At 43.4% G+C, this 22,084-nt stretch overlaps 1 protein-coding gene and 2 long non-coding RNA genes across 8 annotated transcripts in view; 1 reads left to right on the top strand and 2 right to left on the bottom strand.

Annotated features, from left to right (window-relative positions):
* Window positions 1-22,084, bottom strand: part of unc5a (unc-5 netrin receptor A) — a 207,462-nt gene that overhangs the window by 84,984 nt on the left and 100,394 nt on the right. The window lies entirely within an intron of this gene.
* Window positions 8,997-22,084, top strand: part of LOC127608325 (uncharacterized) — a 77,873-nt gene continuing 64,785 nt past the window's right edge. Inside the window, exon 1 of the long non-coding RNA XR_007964248.1 lies at window positions 8,997-9,562. This is a non-coding gene — a long non-coding RNA (uncharacterized LOC127608325). The remainder of the gene's footprint in view (window positions 9,563-22,084) is intronic.
* Window positions 19,005-20,557, bottom strand: LOC127608352 (uncharacterized). The gene is made up of 2 exons (XR_007964254.1): window positions 19,737-20,557; window positions 19,005-19,292 (listed from the first exon to the last, which is right to left on the bottom strand). It is a non-coding gene; the product is annotated as an uncharacterized LOC127608352 (long non-coding RNA).

Raw genomic sequence — 22,084 nt, 5'->3', positions numbered from 1 at the left:
CTCCCAATCACGCCCCTCCAGGTCTCACTGTCATTGCCCACGTGAGCATTGAAGTCCCCCAGGAGAACAAGGGAGTCCCCAGCACGAGTACTCTCCAGCACACCCTCTAAGGACTCCAAAAAGGGTGGGTACGCTGAGCTGCTGTTTGGTGCATATGCACAAACAACAGTCAGGACCCATCCACCCACCCAATGGCGGAGGGAGGCAACCCTCTCGTCTACGGGTGTGAACCCCAATGTACAGGCACTGAGCCGGGGGGCAATGAGTATGCCCACACCTGCTCTGCGCCTCTCACCGTGAGCAACTCCAGAGTGGAAGAGAGTCCAACCCCTCTCGAGAGAACTGGTACCAGAACCCAGGCTGTGTGTGGAGGCAAGTCCGACTATATCCAGTCGGAAATTCTCTGCCTCACACACCAGCTCGGGCTCCTTCCCTGCCAGAGAGGTGACATTCCATGTCCCAAGAGCTAGCTTCTGCAGCCGAGGATCGGACCGCCAGGGTCCCCGCCTTTGGCTGCCGCCCAGCTCACATTGCACCCGACCCCTTTGGCCCCTCTCATGGGTGGTGAGCCCATGGGAAGGGGGACCCACGTTGCCTCTTCGGGCTGTGCCCGGCCGGGCCCCATGGGTGTAGGCCCGGCCACCAGGTGCTTGCCAACGAGCCCCACCTCCAGGCCTTGCTCCAGAGGGGGGCCCCGGTGACCCACGTCCGGGCAAGGGAAACCTAGATCAATTTATTGCAATCATCATTGGGGTCTTTGAGCCGTGCTTTGTCTGGCCCCTCACCTAGAACCTGTTTGCCATGGGTGACCCTGCCAGGGGCATAAAGCCCCAGACAACTTAGCTTCTCGGATCATTGGGACACACAAACCCCTCCACCACGGTAAGGTGACGACTCACGGAGGGGCTTGTTAAAACTTGCAACATGGAATGTCAGGACAATGACAACCGGTCGGACGTCAGACCTAATGGACATCAGGTATGCCCGCAAGACAGCAGTGATCAACAACGAGCTGCTGAGACTCAGCATTGACATTGCTTCACTGCAAGAAACTGAAAAAAACGAAATTGGATCTCTCCAGGGGAAAGACTACACCTTGCGTGTGGGAAAGTTGCCGACGAGACCAGAGAGCACGGCGTTGGTTTCGCTGTCAAGAACTCCCTGCTGAACCTGATAGAGCCTGGTGGAGAAGGGACTGAGAGGATTCTCACCTTGCGACTTCACCCTACAGTCGGCACTGTCACCCTGTTCAGCGTCTATGCCCCCACTATACTCCACGCAGGAGGCGAAAAACAAGTTTTATGACCAGCTGTTGGCAACCATCCAGAAAGTTCCAACCATCGACCAACTTGTTCTTCTTGCGACTTCAACGCCCGCGTTGGATCCGACCACACATCATGGCCCAGCTGCCTCGGGCCTTGGGGAGTGGGTGACATGAACAACAACGGACAACGTCTCCTGGAACTGTGCACACTTCAAGACCTGTGTGTCACCAACAGCTTCTTACAGGGCAAACCGCAGCGCAAGGTGTCGTGGCGCCACCCCCGCTCAAAGCGCTGGCACCAACTGGACCTCATCTTGACCCGCCGCAAGCAGCATTCTCACCACACGCTTCTACCACAGCGCTGACTGCGACACAGACCACTCCTTGGTCTGCTGCAAGATCCGACTCTAGCCCAAGAAGCTTCACCAAGCCAAGCCACCAAGCAAGCCCCACATCGACACAGCCGAGGCAAACCATGTGGACATGGTGGAGGCACTCGCCCGGCACCCGAAAGACGCCCTGGAGAAGAAACCACCAAAAGGAAATGCGGAACAGAGGTGGGACCTCCTCCGCAACACTATCCATGACATTGCCTATTCCATCTTCGGCAAGAGAACAAGAAAAAGCCACGACTGGTTTGAGGCAAACGTGACGGAACTCAGTGCCGTAATGCAAGCGAAGCGCACAACACTGCTGAAACATCACCAGCATCCCTCCCAGTCCACACTGCAGGCTCTCCGAGCTACCAGAAGTCAAGTCCAGGCTACAGCGAGGCGCTGCGCCAACAAGTAATGGATGGATCTCTGTGATGGCATCCAATGAGCCGCAGACACCGGCAACATCAGAGGCTATGACGGATCAAGAAAGCCATAGGTCCTTCACACAGCAAGACAGCCCCCCTTAAGACTAAGACAGGCGAGACTATCACAGACAAGAGCAAGCAGATGGAGCGATGGGTAGAGCACTACTCAGACCTCTACAGCAAAGAAACCACCATCTCCGATGCCACCCTAGAGTCTGTTGAGCACCTGCCCGTCATGGAGGAGCTAGACAAGTTACCAAGCCTTGAGGACCTCAGCAAAGCCATCGACAGCCTGCCCGTTGGGAAAGCTCCTGGCCATGACGGTATCCCAGCAGAGGTGATCAAGACCGGCAAAGAACCTCTGCTGTACCACCTACACAACCTACTCTGCCAGTGCTGGGAAGACGGTGAGGTACCTCAAGACCTGGGTGATTGTAACATCATCACCCACTACAAGAACAAAGGTGACCGCAGTGACTGCAACAACTACAGAGCATTCTCCTTACTGAGCATCGCCCGAGTGGTCCTGAACAGACTCCAGAAGCTCGCTGACAGGGTGTACCCCGAATCACAGTGGCTTCAGGTTGGAACGATCTACCATCGACATGATTTTCTCGCTCCGCCAGCTCCACGAAAAATGCAGAGAGGAGAACCAGTCATTGTATTGACCTGACCAAGGCCTTCGACCTTGTGAGCTGCGACGGCCTCTTCAAAGTCCTTGATAGGATTGGTCAAGTTTTTTTCGCCACCATCTCAAACTTGGAACTAGGAATACGATTCCTCAGTTTGCGGACTAAAATAGCAACTCGCGTGCACACATAACGTTATCTGTTCCGACCCCCCCCCCCAACACTGAAAACAAAACAAAATGAAAGTAAAATAGACGAAACACACTCACACAACACACCACAAACACACAACATACAGGCACAGTGAAATTGCGTTCTTACTCCAACATCTACTGCAAATGTCAACAACTTCAGTTTAAAATAAAAAAAAATACGAAAGTTCTCAATAAGAAGTACCGTAATAATAATATATTAATATTGTGCTTGTGGAATATGATTTAAACAGAAAAGTCCACCTGTTTTGATACATTTCAGGGGGCGGCCATTTTGCCTCGTACTGCCACTTGCCGTCGACTGAAATCGACACCACAGTGCCGAAGGGCTCAGCTTGTGAATGTCACAAGACCAAGACCAGAAAACAGGTTAGCTGTGAGTGGTCGTCATCTGAGCCCTGAGGCACTGTGATATCAATTTCAGGTGACAGCCCCCCCAACACACCAACATGGATAAAAAATCTTGCTGCCCAATTTATATTGCACAAATGTTACAATACAATACATCCTGATTTAATACATTTAATACAACATATTGTTCAGTACATTTTTGAATTAAGCCATGTCGCCATGTTGTCAATATCTGGTAATTTATAAACGGGTCCAAGAATGCGCTTTTGATTATTTGTAGTTCATGTCGCTATGTCACTGTGTCTGCTTCTTGAGCCGAGTAGAATTACTCACTGTGCGCGACCTGCAGTGGGAGGCAGACACTTTTTATATTCGAGTTTTCCCAATTTGATCACATGACAGGAAATCAGCGCCGATCGGGTAATTTTCAGATGACTGGTATTGGGTGAAATTTACCGCAAACGGGGAAGGTTTAGTTACTTTTCGTGGGCCTGCTGTAACTTGTGCAAACATGAAACGGGAGTCTCGAGACAGCAAAGCTTTGAAGTATTTTGAGCGACATTACAATGGCGACTTTTCATCTCTAAGTTGAGGGTTTCACGTGGAAGTGAGATTTCTGTTGTTCACTGCAACACTAGATTCTGTTGTTTAACCCATATGAAAAAGCATCATGGTGGGATACTTTTATAAAAAGAACAATTGAGACAACTTGGATGTTCTCTTTTTTTCCTTAAACGGCCTATATCATGCAAGGCTTTAGGGCGACGTTATGTCCGTATGGGGAGAGACAGGGTTTTAGTTAGTCGGGTGACTTACTTCGAAAAGTTAGCCACCAAAATAACACATATTTCATCAGAAATGTGATGGACATTGTGGCAAAGGTAATATATCATCATATATTTGACCAAGGTTATCTGTGGAAAGCTTAAAATAGCCTGATACAGGCCCCTTTAAAGCAGTGCTTATTTATTGGCAGATACTCAAATTCAAGTGAGTTGGACTCAGAACCTCCCTAACATAAAGGATGCTAGTGTAAGTAGGAAAGAGTTGTCTAATTGACACTACAAGGGAAAGTGAAAGTTTTGCTTGCAATACGGACACACTCAGCCATAAGATAAGATATCCTTTATTTGTCCCACACTGGGGAAATTTACAGTGTCTTGACTGTATATACTTAAACATTTGGCCTACTGCTGTTTCCTTCAAATTCGATAGGTGTGGCTAATGCATGTGGGTGAACAGCAAACATGTAGAGTAACTGATCTTTTTCGGTAGATGATAGAAGCACAAGCGTAGATGTGTCAGACACAAACAGAGGCACAGTACCAGCTTTCATTCACTGCCCCTTGAAAAAGCGGCAGGAAAGCTCTTGCATGGCAGTGTAATTAAGCAGAAGCTAGTGACACTGTCATTTCCACGTCCTCCTAAACACCTGGCACCGTTGGGGAATAATCCTCTGGTGGAGAGCCAAAGTGTGATTAATGTGATTTTCATTAAAAATTGAAAAAAACAAACAAAAAAAACTGCAAATGGAGCGGGTGCCAATTGCAATCGTCCTTCTGACTTTGTGAATATTAAAAAAAGCAATTATTTTAGGGTTGCACAGCCAACTACTCAGCAGCCTTCCTCTTTGAGAAGCAATCAAAGAATGTCACTCTTGAAGGTGACAAAAAGTATCAACAGCCTTATGCGTACAATACGATGTTTAACATTTTAGTAAAGATGCTATGGCTGAGTCGCTGCTGGTGTGGTACACTCGCCTGACTTGTTTGTCTGCATTATGGGATCAGTTTTCACTCATTGACGGTGCGAATGTGGGTGTATGTGAATGTTTGTCTCTGTAGGTGCCCTGTGGCTGACTGTCGACCAGTTCAGAGGTTATTCCGAGAAAAAAACAACAACCCAGAGTCCATTTATAGCACCTAATGCCCCGGTGTTCACGTGGAGGAGCCGACATGCTTTGCGCCTGAATCAACTGCAATGACACAAGGGGATGAAGTGCTGCAGACCGAACACGCATTGAGCCTTTAATTATTCATTTCTTTGTTCAAATGCAACTGTGTAAATGATTTATCAAGTAGATGCAAGACGAAGAGCTGTGCATTTTATAAATAAACTGACGCTGAAACTTGAGGTAAGGCAGTGAAAGAGGAGAGTGGGTCTTTGAAATTGGTCAGGAGTTTGCTTGAACTTGAGTTGACTTTGGCACCAATATCACAGAACTCTATGTGGCACATTCAAAGCTAGTCAGTAACCGTCTGTTCCAGGGCATGAGTTGACCTTTGATTTGTTAAAACTTTAAAACGTTTTAAGCCATTGTTTAACTTAAAGTCATGCGAGTGGAGTCTCTCAAGAATTAATATTCTCTGATTTCAACAGTCCTCCATGAAAGCGGATTGATTACACTGGTCAACAGCAAATATTAATCAGAGATGGATATGTGCGTCCGTAAAAATATTGTTGGCACTGATTTTGAAAAAATAAAGTCTTTACTGAATAAGCACATAATTATTGTGATGTTTTTTTGTTTGTTTTTAAAATTGAACTTTAACAGGTTGCGCGATGCCGATTTTACTATGCATTGTAATTTATAGCTATGACGCCTGTTGCTGAACCCAGCCCTTAATTCATAAATATTACAAAATATATTACCATTATTGTTATTACATTATTATTATTATTATTGTCATCATAATTATTACCATAATTATTGTCATTATTATTATTCTAGATTCCAGCATGCCAGCGACCCTTGTGAGAATAAGCGGGTTAGAAAACGGATTGACAGATGGTTGGATGGATATATTATTATAAAAATCTGATGTACCAACAAAAAATTGCAAAAATCTGTTGACCAGTATTAACTTTGTGTTAAACCAAAATGAGTCATCAACAATCATCACTTTTTTTCTCGAAAACAATGCTCAATATTTGTTTGATTTTCCGACATGTTCAAGAATAAAACAGGAACTAAACCACAATCTTCTGGCGTTTGGGCATCTTCTGCAGTGTTACTTTGAAATAATTTAACGGTTTTTCCATAAAGGAATGAAAACTAAAAAGAGAAAAAAAATCCTATCCAATTTTGCTAATTAATCCAAAACATAATTGGCAGATTGCTAAAATAATTGTTACTTGCTGCCCTAAAAGTTTCTTCACACAAAACTACATCTAAATTATAAGTGTACATTCTGTGTTCTCCTTTTCTCATTTGCTACTTATTGTCACCATATTGTTCTAAGCAGCCAGGACAGAGAAGCGTGGACCACTTCTGTCATCTGAAACTATGCATTGTTATTACAGCAACTATTATACACTGAGTGAATGAGTTGAAAGAGAACAATATGCTGAAAAAGTTATCATATAAAACGATTAAAAAAAACAATATTTTTTTGCATAGTCATCATGCCCTTAAGACAGCTTGTTGAAGTTTTAGCAAAGGCGCAGAAGACAAAACAATTTACAGAAACAAATCCATGGTCGGAGATGATGTGAAGTGATTAATCATTGAAGCAGATTGCATAAAATCCTCAGGATTGCTTCCTGATGGGTCCCAGACCAGCACGCTGCTGTTCGCTTCGCTGTCAGCATGCCTCATTGAACATGCATTCTGATGAAAAGACTCCCCGAAAGATGTGCGTATGCTGGCTTAGCATTGGGCCTTTTTCCCCTCTGCCTTTTACAGAGGACTGATTGCAGAAAAGCAGAAGAGCAGGTAGCTGCACATACGGCACTAGGAAGTGCTTTCTTTCCTGTATTTCTAGCCTACACTTGCATTGCATTTATATATGCTACAATTCTTTTTATATATACTGTAAATACCATACATATAAAATGTGCATTTACAGAACTAACTCTACAGTCGATTTTATCGTTTTAAACCACGTTGAAAGCATTGTCTGCACGCTTCTCGGGTAAAATGTCTACACTCATTTTTATGTTTCACAAAGCACTCCGCAAGGACACAGAACCTTTTTTTTCTTTTGCTTACTGCATAAAACAATATTTTCACTTCTGCACCACTGTACCATACCCAGGACACCGTGTAGCTTCAAGTTTAAAAGGAGGCGACCGGCAAGCCGATGTTTGTTCCATGAGTGTGTAAAATACAAATACTCCAAAAGTCTCCTTGGGACCAAACACAAAGCATTAACTGTCAGCCAACTCAGTTCCTTTGCCTATCAAAAATCTCCCCGCACTATTTAGCTGTCAGCTGCCCCCCTCCCCCACACTTCCCCAGCTCCACTATTACTGAACCAATTTGAACAGAGCAGGTGGTGATTGACATCGCAAATCTCCATTCAGTGCACGGCTGTCAGCCAAACAGTCAGATCTTTCATTTCGGTGCCACGCGGATGGAGCTTGTAAGACGCCATAGTGTTGAGGTCACAATGTAAGAAAGAAAAAAATGTAACTTCATTGCGTGGAATTATAATAGCGAGACAGGGAGGAAGTTCATCCGCTCTTTTTGGCTTACTCCGGACACGGCGCCAACATTGTCAAATCTTTGCACACCATCAACTTTGGCTCCTATTTTCTCATCGCAAGTGCAGTGCAAGTGGAATGAAAAGAAGAGTCCATGTGCTGCACACAAACCACAAATTTTTCCAGATGTTTGGCCCAGGGGAGGGGTGTCCAAGGGTACCTGAGACCTGGACTGATAGAAATGCAAGAATGCAAGGGCCGCTTAAAAATAAACAAAACCTGAATTGATTAAACACGCTAAAATCAGTCAAGCAAGCAATGCTATGTTGTTTACATTTTACGGTGGCCAACGGCACCTTATCTCATTTCACAATATCTATCCCTGCACTGAACGGTAGCCGAATCTCATCTCCACATTCAGAGCCAAAACAAGAGCAAATTATAGAAAGCTGACCATTTTTGAAACAGTGACTTGAGAAGAATGAAGGCGACATGTTCAGGAATCAGACCTTGACGCAACAGATTATGGAAGAAACCATTGATGCTTCTATAATTGAATTATCTTTATAATTCAGTATTTCAAAGAGAAATTGTGTTATTTTAGTTGTAAATACAGTAGTTCGTTTGTATCTTTGCATGTGCAGAAACGCTGTTCAGAATGTCTATCTATTTGTGGTAGTGGCAACTATGGCAACTATATTTCAACTATGTTAACTATATAACCTTCTCACTCTGCTCACCTCTAACCTCTTTTTTTATTTAACTAACCTTGTGGGCCCCGTCAAATGTCATTTTTTCTATTTGCCACGGGCCACTGAAAAATCGATGGCAGGCTGCAAATGACCCCCGGGCCATAGTTTGGAGAGTCCTGGAAAAGTTTCCATGATGGTCACTAAAGCTGCTTTCCATACAGCTCCACAGCTGTGCTGACTTTGTAAAAGAGTAGTTTAAAAATGATTTTTAACATGAGGTTGTATTTAGCGCTCGTAATTTTAAAACATGCGCTTAGGTGAATAGGAGTGGTAATTCATTGATTGCACACGGATATTTTTGACGGAAACTAAAAACTCATGTCTGCTGAGGAATACATCAAATTACAGCTAAATTCAAGCTAACACATGAAATTGCTCAAGAGAAATAAAAGCAAACACGAGATTTTGCTTTTGGTGGCAGGGCAAAGACTCCATGCGTGGGAGAATGGAACGCCTGTGTGATTTGGCAAAGCGTAATTATCAGTTTTTCACTTTGTTTATGTCCCACTGACCAAGAAAGATGCCTTCTCAATAAGGCCACTCCTATCCTGTCTGGAAGAAATCAAAAGCTGGATGACACAAAATTTCTTGAAATTCAACGAAAAGAAGACAGAGGTGATATTGTTTGGTTCCAGTGGCCCTTGTACATCCCATTCTGTAGACTTGGGCCCCCTGTCTCCTTATCTTAAGTCAACAGTCTCAAACCTGGGCCTTAAACTGGACAGTGATTTCAAACTCGATCGGCAAATTGGTGCCGTTGTTAAATCCAGCTTCTTTCACCTTAGACAGCTGGCCAAAATAAAACCTCTCCTCTCACATGAACACTTTGAGACAGTAATTCATGCCTTTGTCACATCCCGGCTCGATTACTGCAATGCCCTGTACTTTGGAGTCAGCCAGTCCTCCATTAAGCGCCTTCAGCTGGTCCAGAATGCTGCTGCTCGCCTCTTGACTGGTACTCGTAAGAGGGAGCACATAACTCCTACTCTGGCATCCCTTCACTGGCTCCCCATTCATTTTAGAGTTATTTTCAAGATCCTCCTCTTTGTTTTCAAATCTCTGAATAATCTCGCGCCACCTTACCTCTCGGAGCTCATCCGCCCCTACACACCTGCCCGGCGCCTCAGGTCTGTGGACCAGTCTTTGTTAGAAGTACCAAGAACTAAACTGAGGCTCAGAGGGGATCGAGCCTTTTCTGTTGCTGGTCCCTCTCTCTGGAATGACCTCCCAATTAACATTCGGCAAGCCTCCTCGCTGCCCATCTTCAAAACCCTCCTCAAAACTCACTTGTATTCTTTGGCATTGGACTCAGCATGACTTTGATTTGTTCTTGGTTTTCTACCGCCTTTATTACCGATTTGTCTTACTGTTTATTGTGCATGTTAAATTGCTCCATGTACAGCACTGTGTATGCAGCGATGGCTGTTTGAAAGTGCTCTATAAATACTGTTGACTTGACTTGACTTGTTTCACTAATTGCAGCTAATGTTCAGTTCATTATGTCTGCATGCAGAGATTAACTTCAAAAAGAGATGTGCCAGCCACAATGAAATCACAACAAAAATAATGATAAAGTGGAACCGTTACACAGTTTTTAGTTCAATATTTCCTGGTAACATATGCCTCAAGAACAAATAATACACTAATTCACATAATTGTAATGATTGGTTAGTCGCTGATGGAGCAGTGGTACACTCGCCTGACTTGTGCGCGGGCAACGTGGGATCGGTTCCCACTCACTGACGGTATGGATGTGGGTGTGAATGGTTGTTTCTCTCTATGTTGAGAGGGAAGAAATTTCATCTGTGCTGTATGTTACGTGTTACACATACAGTACATTTGACAATAAAGTTTTAACCAATCCAATCCAATATGTACACTGCGACTAACTGGTGACCAGTTCAGGGTGTAGTCTGCCTTCAGCCTGCTGTCAGCTGCGGTAGGCTCCAAGAAATCCCAGTGAGCATGTTCAGGATCAGCGGTGTTGAAAATGGATAGCTGGATGAATGCAAATCTTTGGAAAATTGTCAACCAACACCATGAAACCTAATTATTGTCTGCTTAGGCAGTTACACAATACAAATATGACACATTTGAAAAGAGCTTGCTTGGAGATTGTACTAAATGTAATGCAATGTGTACCATGAATTCAAAAAAACATTTTTCCCCCTTCCTCATTAGACACATTTTAATATCTTACAAAGATGACTCAAGTAAATATAAAATGCAATAACTATATCAGTTAATGTCTATTTATTTATATTCTTGGCAAAATTGTTTTGATTCATGTTGAATGGTTTTGCAGAACAAACCTACTGTATATTTAAGGTCATACCACAGCATCTGAAATGGATTTATGCGTGGACTTTTTCATTTATTTAAGCCATTCACAGGTGGAGTTGCTGGTTATGATTTCCATTACTGCCCTGCTGCAAAACCCACCGCGCTTAGCTTGAGGGCAAAAATTGATAGCCGGATTTCACCCACACAATTATTCTGGTATCCACCGCAAATCATAGTTGCCTTCTTCACAGCAAGTTGCTCAGGTCCTGAAGGGACAAAGCAATCCCAGACCATGACACTGGCACCACCTTGTCTGACAGTCGGTTCTTGTTCTTCTTTTCAAATTTTTTTTGTTTATTAAATAAACACCAAATGTAACAAAATGTAACCTTCTGTCTCATCTGTCTTTAAAATACTACTCCTGGGCGGTAATCAAAATGTTTTTTTTTGGGGGGGGGTGAGACAAACCTTTGTGTTATTTATTTATTTTAGTTTTAGCCTTAGAACTCTACATTGTATGCCATTTTTGCCCAACAACTGACGGCTAAGTGACTGTTTGATTTCAGCTGACCACTGCCGGGAAGGTTCAACACTGTTTCCACTTTTACTCCATTACAATACAATACATGCCGATTACAGTAATGACTCTAACCCTAGTTTCTCAGGAGTCTCAAAACCTTTGAAACGGCAATATAACCTTTTCCAAACTGATGCAGATTTCAAACACTCAGTTTTATAGTTTGGTCTTGTATGTATTTGGCTTGTGGAAATGTCTCTTTATTTTTTAAACAGTTTGTCTGACAGTTATTCAAACATGGGTCGAGCCAGTGAAACAGAACACATCTGTCCAAAAAATACAAATTAATTTTTCACATACAGGAGCAGATAGGTTTGGAATTTTATGCCTAAACATGAAATAAATAAACAAAAATCGAAACAGCACTTTATATTTACTTGGGTTGTGTTTGGGACATATAAACATGGGCTTTAATTCAGAACGTTTATGTATGATAATCATGAAAAACACGCAGACTGGTCTAGGAGGGGGTTGGTTTTTCATTCTCATTTTACGTTCACTGTAACGACTGGACGACTGGTTAGCACGTTGGCCTCACAGTGCGGAGATCATGGGTTCAATTCCAGCTCAGGCCTTCCTGTGTGGAGTACTTCTAATAATGTCTTGTCCGCAGACCTGAGGCGCCGGGCAGGTGTGTAGGGACAGATGAGCTCAGAGAGGTAAGGTGGCGCGAGGTCATTTAGAGATTTGAAAACAAATAAGAGGATCTTGAAAATAACTCTAAAATATATAGGGAGCCAGTGAAGGGGAAAGAGTAGGCGTTATGTGCTCCCTCTTACGAGTACCGGTCAAGAGGCGAGCAGCGGCATTCTGGACCAGCTGGAGCCGCTTAATGGAGGATTGGCTCACTCCAAAGTAAAGGGCATTGCAGTAATCGAGCCAGGATGTGACGAAGGCATGAATTACTGTCTCAAAGTGTTCTTGAGAGAGGAGAAGTTTTGCTTTGACCAGCTGTCTGAGATGAAAGAAGCTGCATTTGACAACTGCGCCAATTTGCCGGTCAAGTTTAAAATCACTGTCCAGTTTAAGACCCAAGTTTGAGACTGTTGACTTAAGATAAGGAGACAGGGGGCCCAAGTCTACAGGATGAGATGTACAAGAGCTACTGGGACCAGAACAGAAATTTTGTGCCATCCAGGTTTTGATTTCTTCCAGGCAGGATAGAAGTGGCCTTAATGAGAAAGAGTCTTTTTTGCTCAGTGGGACGTAGATCTGACAGTCATCTGCATTGCAGTGGAAGGAAATACCATGTTTTGTGAAGAAGGAACCCAATTGGAGCAGATACAGTGATAACAGCAGAGGCCCCAGAATTGAGCTCTGTAGAACACCACATGACAGGGGAGCAGGACATGACTCAGAGTAGCCAAAGCTGACACCAAAGGTTCTGTCAGCTAAATAGGACCTAAACCACTCAAGAGCGCTACTGCCAATGCCCACCAAGTGCTGCAACGAGTCAGCGGAATACTGTGATGCACCATATCAAATGCGGCAGTAAAATCCAATAAAACTGGACACACATCGTCTCCAATGTCATTTGCCAGGAGGATGTCATTAGAAACGCAGAACAGGGCTGACTCCGTGCTATGCATCGTCTTGAAACCTGACTGGAAGACCTCCAAGATGTTATGTTCATCCAAGAAAGATTCCACTTTTTCCAGAATTTTTTAAATGAAAGGCAGTTTGGAAATGGTCAAGACCAGGTTTCTTGATCAAGGGTTGACCACAGCATGTTTAAACTGTTGGGAAACTATACCAGAAGAGAGGCTGCTGTTGATAATGTCCAAGACCGATGTACCAATATTGCGTTGACACAGTCCAGGCTGCTAATTGACACGTGAACTGCACCGGTGCAGTTTAGACTGCATCGGCTGCTTGGCACAGTACAGGCTGCGCCACTTAGTCCAGGGGGGGTCGACTCAGTGCAGAGGGCGTTGACGCAGCAAAAGCCCGCCACACAGTGTTTATAAGGAACACCTGCCGAAACAAGCCAGACCTCACTCACGCTCGCTTGTCGAAGCTCGTGTCAGTGCAGACTTCGTGTTCGTGCCTTGCCTTCCTTGCCAATTATGGAGCAGAGACGCAAATCATCCGCCGTGTGGGACCATTTTGATGTCCCGGAGAATAAGGTATTATTTATTTATTTATTCAAATCGCCTTCTGTCGCCGAGAGCCTCTCGGCGAGAGGCACTCGCCGAGTGCCTCTCAGATTATTGACATGTGTTGTACCATTCTAATCCGAATACATTTCAAGGTAACTCTTAGTTACTTCTTATTCACATTTCATTACAGGTGAAATGTCGAATTTGCCGGGTCGAATTGTCATACACCAACAGAAGCACCTCCACCATGCTGAGGCATTATCGGGCCAAGCATGAGAATGAAGTTCGCGATACACCCGGTATTACGCCAGGTATACAAACGTTCACTCATCTTTTCACGGTTGCTATGTTGATGATTAATTGACAATCAGTAATTATTATTGGTTGACTCTCCACTCCATGTTTGACAATCAAGGTTCCAGGAAGCAGCTGTACTGGAAGGACCAACACACTTCTTTCCCAAACCTCTCCCACCTCGCAAAGGAGTTCCTTTGTACGCCAGCCACATCCGTCCCTTGTGAGCGTGTGTTCTCCACAGCAGGAGAAATCGCTTGTAAAAGACGCAACAGGCTGAAGTTTAAAACATTGGAGCATCTTATTTTTCTCAATAAAAATGTGAAATCAAAGCCCACAAGCATCCTCATTCAAATGATCTTCACATTATTTGAACACATTGAATGTTGCAAAATGAATGCATGGATGTGAATGATATTGTATACACTTCATCAAATCGATGAATGACCTTATGAAAATGTCTTGGAACAGTTGTAGATGCAAAACCGTGCTGGCAGCTACATAATAAAGAAAAATATCCCAAACCATAGGGATCCTCCCAAAACTAAGGATGTGCTGAATAAGAAATCCTTGTACACACTTTTATTACTTCCATATTTGACCTATTGTGTGGAAATATGGGGAAATGCCAGTAAAACACTGTTTTAAAACTACAATACAAAGCAATCGGAACAATCACTGGCTCCAAATAGACGGAACCCACAAATCCACTGTTTATCAAATTAATGAAATCTCATGACCTGGTTGACTTCAAAATCGCCCAATTAATGTACAAAGCACACAATAACCTCCTTTGCCAAAACATCCAGAAGCTTTTTAAAATTCGAGAAAGTTGTCATAATTTAAGGGGTACTAACCTATACAGAAAAATCCAAAACACGAACAAACATCACGCAAAGGAGTGTATCTGTAATAGGTGTAAATCTGTGGAATGATTCTGAAACGGACCAGTAAAATGAGTAACTCTCTTGCTGAGATTAAAAATGAATTTGAGAGTAGTACAAGACAACTACACAAATCAGAATTAAGCTAATAAATTCGATACACCCATGAAATATAGCAATACATCAGGAATACATTGATGAGATTATTTAATATATTAATGAAATGTAGCATCCATTATGAATATGAGAAAATCGACATATACTTGTGCTCCAATGAGTATGTACTGTATATACAAACCTAAAGTTGTAAAAATGTATAAGTACAGCATACATAAGGGTAAAAGCATTTGTTGATATGTAGACTTTCTTTTCTATTTTGAAAAATGATCAATTCATATCTCAGAAGGGGTAGGACTCTAGGGTTTTTTAACTTCTTTCTACTCCTTTGAACACATATTTGTGATGATGACTATTTTCTTTTCCTTTTTTTATATCTTACCTTCACTTTTTGCCAATTTATTACCGAATTGTATATTTTATATGTTCAATATACAAAAAAATTATCAGTCAGTAAAGTCTGTTGAGTGGGTTGGATGCAGGGATCTTGAAGGTCCAGCAGGTGGCAGTGGTCAGTGACACAGTATCAGCACAGTATCAACACAGTGTGTCAGTGTGTCGACACGCCTCATGAGGCCTCATGGACCCATCACTAGTATAAACCTTATCAATGAAAAACTGAGGGCGGCCCGGTAACCAGTGGTTAGCACGTCGGCTTCACAGTGCAGAGGTACCAGGTTCGATTCCAGCTCCAGCCTCCCTGTGTGGAGTTTGCATGTTCTCCCCGGGCATGCGTGGGTTTTCTCCGGGTGCTCCGGTTTCCTCCCACATTCCAAAAACATGCGTGGCAGGCTGATTGAACACTCTAAATTGTCCCTAGGTGTGAGTGTGAGTGTGAGTGTGAGTGCGAATGGTTGTTCGTTTCTGTGCGCCCTGCGATTGGCTGGCAACCGATTCAGGGTGTCCCCCGCCTACTGCCCGAAGACAGCTGGGATAGGCTCCAAAACCCCCCGCGACCCTAGTGAGGATCAAGCGGCTCGGAAGATGATGATGATGATGATGATGAAAAACTGAAGGAATCTGTTGCGCATCTCGGGTGAAGAATCCAAGTGTGACTGTTAGCTTGAATAAGGTCTGACAGATATTCTCTTTTGGCCTCTTTTACTGTGATCTGGCAGTTACGCCAATAGTCTACTGCCCGAAGACGGCTGGGATAGGCTCCAGCGCCCCCCGCTGTCACGAGCGGTGGTGGTGGTGGTGGAGGACCCCATAAATGCATGAAAGAGGAAGGAGCAGGACGAAGTTGGCAAATTGTATTAAAACACAGAGAAAACAAAATCCTAAACAAAGTCCTGAAAACAAAAATAATCCAAAGTAGCAAACCAAAACCATGACTGAAGCAAAAAAAAAAAAACCTAACAGTAACAGAACCATGACATAAACAATGACCCAACACCTAGCGGTCGTGCCGGGAGACCTTTTATAACAGACAACTAATGACACAATGACCAACAGGTGTGCAGTTGCAGGCGGAGCCCTACAGTGCCACCTGTTGGCCACAAACAGAACCATGACACCCGCAACCCTTGTAAAGATAAGTGGATCAGAAATTGGATGAGTGGATGGATTTAAAAAATAATGTAATGACAGAAACCTACACATTTTTGCTGATACCAACGCATTTGTCTGACATAATTTTTTTTTCAAGTTTCTGGATTCTTTCATTTGGGCACGATATAGTTTGTGAAAGTTGGAAAAATGTGTCAGTGGCGAAACACTTTCAGTAGAGCGGGGCCAACATTTTTTGGATGAATATTGCTATGATGTTTTGCCATTGGCAGAATAGTCACAGATGAAAAGCACACATGGCACTGAGGTGTTTGGATTGTTTCCTGCTAAATTTCTTCGGGATTACTTTGTGGTATGAATCTATCAATTGCGCTTGCATGCGTGCACAATGCACACATAAACACACTGAGCTGACCTGTCTGAGAAGCCGAATAGAACACATTGGCAGATGTGTTATGGGAACAATTTTCCTTACCATCTGTTTTGTTGGATGCATGGCCAAATCCTTCCTCCTCCATTCCACAGACCAAGGACAGGATGAAATACAAGCTCCATTATGAGGCAGCTACGAATAACGCATTATCAATTAGTCCCCTCTGCCACTGATCGATGCTTAGCAGGTGGTAAAAGGCCATTTTGTTCATTTAGAACTATATTGTCTCCTTCACTGTGATTGCCTTATTTCCTCTGGTTCATTATCAGATTTTGGTTAAATTGCAGCACGACTGCTCCTCAACCTGCTATTAAAGATCAGGTTTAATCACTGCTGTGTCTCTCCACAACCATTACGATGGTTCCAGCCTAGTCTCACCACGAGGCTTCGACAGCAAAAGAGTGAGCTGACAAAAGGAATCTTCTGGAAATTCAATATCAGTGTCCATATGGGTGAGAGAAAGAGAGGAGGATGAGAGGTGTGACGTGTTAAGCAGTGAGATATTAAAATAAAGGTCAAAAATTGTTTGTGCTAAGCCTAGATTATCTTCCCTTTGGCTCAGAAATTAAATATGTCATTATATTACAGTCCAGGATCAAGTCAATCAGAAAAGACATCTTTGATACAAATTGATATTACATACACAAGGGGGGGGGGGGGGGCTATGGTGCCATGACACATTGTTAGTTATAATAAGAAAGTGATCGATGGTTTTAAAAGATTTACCGTCATCGTGGTGTGACAGGGACGGATGGAAGCTAGGTGGTGGTCCTGATAAAAGGGTGAGAGGGCATGGTTACAGAGGATCAAAGTTATTAAAAAGTGAATATAATACGCTGCATGTTGTTTCATATTGTGACTCCCAATTTTTTTTCATAAGGCACACAGCAAACCTGTACCACTTTGATTTTTCTGCATCTACCAAGGCTTGTTGACAACCAGCTCAATCAACAAAGAACACCGCATCGGCCCGGGCCTTGATAAAGCAGTTGCGTAGGTTTATTGAAATAGGAATATGAAATGCATGCGTTTTCCACCTGAGAGGCTTCTTCGTACGGCTGGCAATACTGCACAGGGATCAAAATCATTTCCATCAATGCTGGCAGATGAAATGCAAACACAATCAAATCAGTCTGGCCCATGGAAGCCTCTGCTCAAATGCCTATCTCCCCTCTCCTCATCATGTGTCTGATGAGAAATCATAGAGCGGGAGAACCCCCTAATCTACGCAAACACACTGTCACTATTGATTTGTTCAGAGGGGATATATCTTTATGAAGACTCACCAGACATCCCCAGTCCTCCTCTTCCATAAAGGGCGACCTGGGAAAGGCACAGAGCCAGCGGAGACTTTGGAAACCGTCACAGCCACAACAATTGAGGTAAATTACTGAGGGTAGGTAATAGGAAGCGATAGACTCAAGCATGGATCAATCACAGAAATCGATACCAGGAGAGGAAGGACAAATTGTGACATCTCTTTCCCTTTCATGTTCAAAGTCGCTTCTTCAAGCAATTGTCCCTGTGCATGCGTAGAAATGTGGCGGTGCAATATGTCTCAAACATACACATTCCCATTGTCAAAGTATCCTTCAGTAAGTCACAGATGTTGCTCTTGATACTGAGGCCAAAGCCTCACCGCTTGTTCATCAGTTCAAAGAAGGAAATCGACACACGATAATAGTGTAGAGAGCTACCTCTTTTCTACTTTAAAATAGGCCTGCCAACAAAAACCTAGCTGTATCGAATGCATTATTCAGAACGAGACACACAAAAAACAACATGGGAGAACGAGAGGCTCCTGTATTTACTTCTCAGTATTAAACTATCAGCAAGGAGAATAAGGATCAACTTGAAAGAGTACATCAACAAAACGGACCCCTGTGAAAAAGTGGAAATTCTGGAGTATGGAGTTTAACAGATTTCCCAACAGCAAAGTTGGTTGATGGTAGGATTACTTCTCTCGTTGCGAAGATACTTAACTCATTGAATATCACCCCTTTTCACTGGAGCAACCCCCTCAATCCCTCACATTTTACAGAATTTTGACTGATTTGCAAGGCCCACAGAATTTTCTGATCTATGGCTATATATACATGCAACCTGCCAAAAGAAAGGTGAGACTCTCTTCTTTCAGCAGAAAAAAAGTTTGTTTCTATCTTTCTCCGTTATTTGGCAATCAGCATTAGAAAACTGCTAAGTTTTATGGAAAAGGCCGATTTTCTGCAGAAATCCAGAGAAAATGAGCTTTTTGTAAAAGCATGCATTTCAAGCATCATTTCAGGTTGCTTGAAATACACTATTTTTTGCTTTTGTGACAGCTCAAATACCTCAATAATGTGTTCCTCCTGCAAAATAACATTACAAATAATGTTTTTGTAGCAAAATAATTTATTTGCACACAACAAAACTATTGAACTATGAACAAAAGTGCAGCTGTGGAGAAGATGTTTTTTGGCTTCCATCCAGTTTGTCACCACATTGATTCATCCCACCACGTCCAGATGCACGACCTACTGTATAAATTATAGAAACATAAAAAGTTGCAAATATATCTTGCTGCAGAGTGAGGTACAATAATTTTATTTACACCGCGGTATCTTTCTTTCCACCACCAAAGCAAGGAGTCATTCATCATCTTTTGGCTTCTGGTTGGACAATCTGTAATTTATAGAAGTATGTACAATTACCACACTTTTATTTTTCAATCTTTTATTGTTGCTTTCCACTTGCATTTCAATATCTCTCACACACACACATACACAATGCTATTTACACCATTCATTCCACGTTGCTCAGCATACAATTTGAAATGAAATGGAATATGAATTTAACACTAGTGGTTTTAGCAGAGCTGAGCGGACCAAATGTGTCCTGTTTTTTTTTGTTTTGTTTTTTTTAAAACCTATGGCAACATGCAAGTCGGCACATTTACGGCACATATCTTCATCCATATCTACGAGATGCATCAACCATACATAAATGATTAGTGTTACTGGCAACTTCATAGTATAGCGGGGAATGTAGCGGTACATAAAAGTGACTGAGGAGGCATAAGAAGTGATGAAGTTTTGAATGGGAACTTGCAAGCTGGTCAGCAGTTACCTCCTCGTTCCAGCGGCTCTGGCTCAGGACTCTCAGCTGCTTTCCGTTATGTCCGAAGGCACGTATTCGTCCGACATATCGGGATCCAAATCACTCTCCAATTCAGCGTTTTCGTCGTCGTCATTACGAGACGATTCCAACGAATCGCTGACGTGTGCCCGGCGTCGGCCATGCGAAGCAATGCAGCCTCTTTGCCGTCATCACTGGAAGTCGCCGGGGAGATGATTTGTGGGTGATGTGGGGCATCGGGAGGCAAAAAAACGCTCTGCCAAGCGATGATCGCTGACGTGGAGCATGTTCATCTTCATCAGATGAACTCGAATCTCGGCGTGAGCTATGCGGGCCGCGTGTAGCATGCCATGTTTGTGCAGGCCGACGTTCGTTTGATGGGTGCCGCTTTCGATTACGTGACCGAAGCGTCATTTTCTCTTCCACACAAACACCATCTCCTTTGTTGTTTTGTTTCGAGGACGCTTTTATACAGAAAAAAATTCATTTTTAGTTAGATATTTCCTTTTCTCCATCGTTGCTAGTTGCTAATGTTCCAAACCACAATCCACATACGCCCCTCCATCACTGTACGCCCTTTCTACTACTTCTGCGGCGTGATGCTGGTTGATTTTTGCACTACTGCCACCCGATGTCCATTTTTTTTTTGCTATTTAACATTGCCGTCAAGCCTAATCCTGTGGTGAGAAGTTGCATCAGACTCTCTTGCACCCTCCCCCATGAAAAAACGTGATTGACGTATTAATACGGCATGGGGAGGGAGCGGCTATGCACTAATTGACGTATTTATACGTCAAAGGGTGTAAATGAGTTAATTGTTACAACGCCATAATAAGTCAAGTCAAGTCAACAGTATTTATAGAGCACTTTCAAACAGCCATCGCTGCATACAAAGTGCTGTACATGGAGCGATTTAAGATACACAATAAACAGTAAGACGAATCAGTAATAAGTAATAAGGCGGTAGAAAGCACCAAGCAGTAAAACCAATAGCAAATCTAAGTCATGCTGAGTGAAACGCCAAAGAATACAAGTGAGTTTTGAGGAGGGCTTTAAAGATGGGCAGCGAGGAGGCTTGCCGAATGTTCAGTGGAAGGTCATTCCAGAGAGATGGACCAGCAACAGAAAAGGCTCGATCCCCTCTGAGCCTCAGTTTAGTTCTTGGTACGTCTAGCAAAGACTGGTCCACAGACCTGAGGCGCCGGGCAGGGGTGTAGGGGCGTATGAGCTCAGAGAGGTAAGGTGGCGCGAGATTATTCAGAGATTTGAAAACAAAGAGGAGGATCTTAAAAATAATTCTAAAATGAATGGGGAGCCAGTGAAGGGATGCCAAAGTAGGAGTTATATGCTCCCTCTTACGAGTACCAGTCAAGAGGCGAGCAGCGGTATTCTGAAGCCGCTTAATGGAGGACTGGCTGACTCCAAAGTAAAGGGCATTGCAGTAATCGAGCCGGGATGTGACAAAGGCATGAATTACTGTCTCAAAGTGTTCATGTGAGAGGAGAGGTTTTATTTTGGCCAGCTGTCTAAGGTGAAAGAAGCTGGATTTAACAACGGCACCAATTTGCTGATCGAGTTTGAAATCACTGTCCAGTTTAAGTCCCAAGTTTGAGACCGTTGATTTCAGATAAGGAGATAGGGGGCCCAAGTCTACAGGATGGAATGTACAAGGTCCACTGGGGCCAAACAATATCACCTCTGTCTTCTTTTCGTTGAACTTCAAGAAATTTTGTGCCATCCAGGTTTTGATTTCTTCCAGACAGGATAGGAGTGGCCTTAATGAGAAGGTGTCTTTCTTGCTCAGTGGGACATAGATCTGGCAGTCATCTGCATAGCAGTGGAAAGGAATACCATGTTTCCTTAAGATGGAACCCAATGGGAGCAGATACAGCGAGAACAGCAGAGGCCCCAGAATTGAGCCCTGTGGAACACCACATGACAGGGGAGCAGTGCGTGATTCAGAGCAGCCAAGGCTGACACAAAAGGTCCTGTCAGCTAGATAGGACCTAAACCAATCAAGAGCACTCCCGCCAATGCCCACCAAGTGCTGCAAACGAGTCAGCAGAATACTGTGATCCACTGTATCAAATGCTGCAGTTAAGTCCAATAAAACCAGACACACGTGGTCTCCAGAGTCATTTGCCAGGAGGATGTCATTAGAAACGCGTAACAGGGCTGACTCCGTGCTATGCATCGTCTTGAAACCTGACTGGAAGACCTCCAAGATGTTATGTTCATCCAAGAAAAGTTTCAACTGCATGTGCACCACTTTTTCCAGAATTTTGGAAATGAAAGGCAGTTTGGAAATGGGTCTGTAACTTGACAGCTCATCTGGATCA

The sequence above is a fragment of the Hippocampus zosterae genome, chromosome 1 (assembly GCF_025434085.1).
Source record: "Hippocampus zosterae strain Florida chromosome 1, ASM2543408v3, whole genome shotgun sequence".
Taxonomy (NCBI): Eukaryota; Metazoa; Chordata; class Actinopteri; order Syngnathiformes; family Syngnathidae; genus Hippocampus; species Hippocampus zosterae.
Note: the sequence above shows the minus strand (reverse complement) of the source record. Positions and strands in the feature narration are given on the sequence as shown.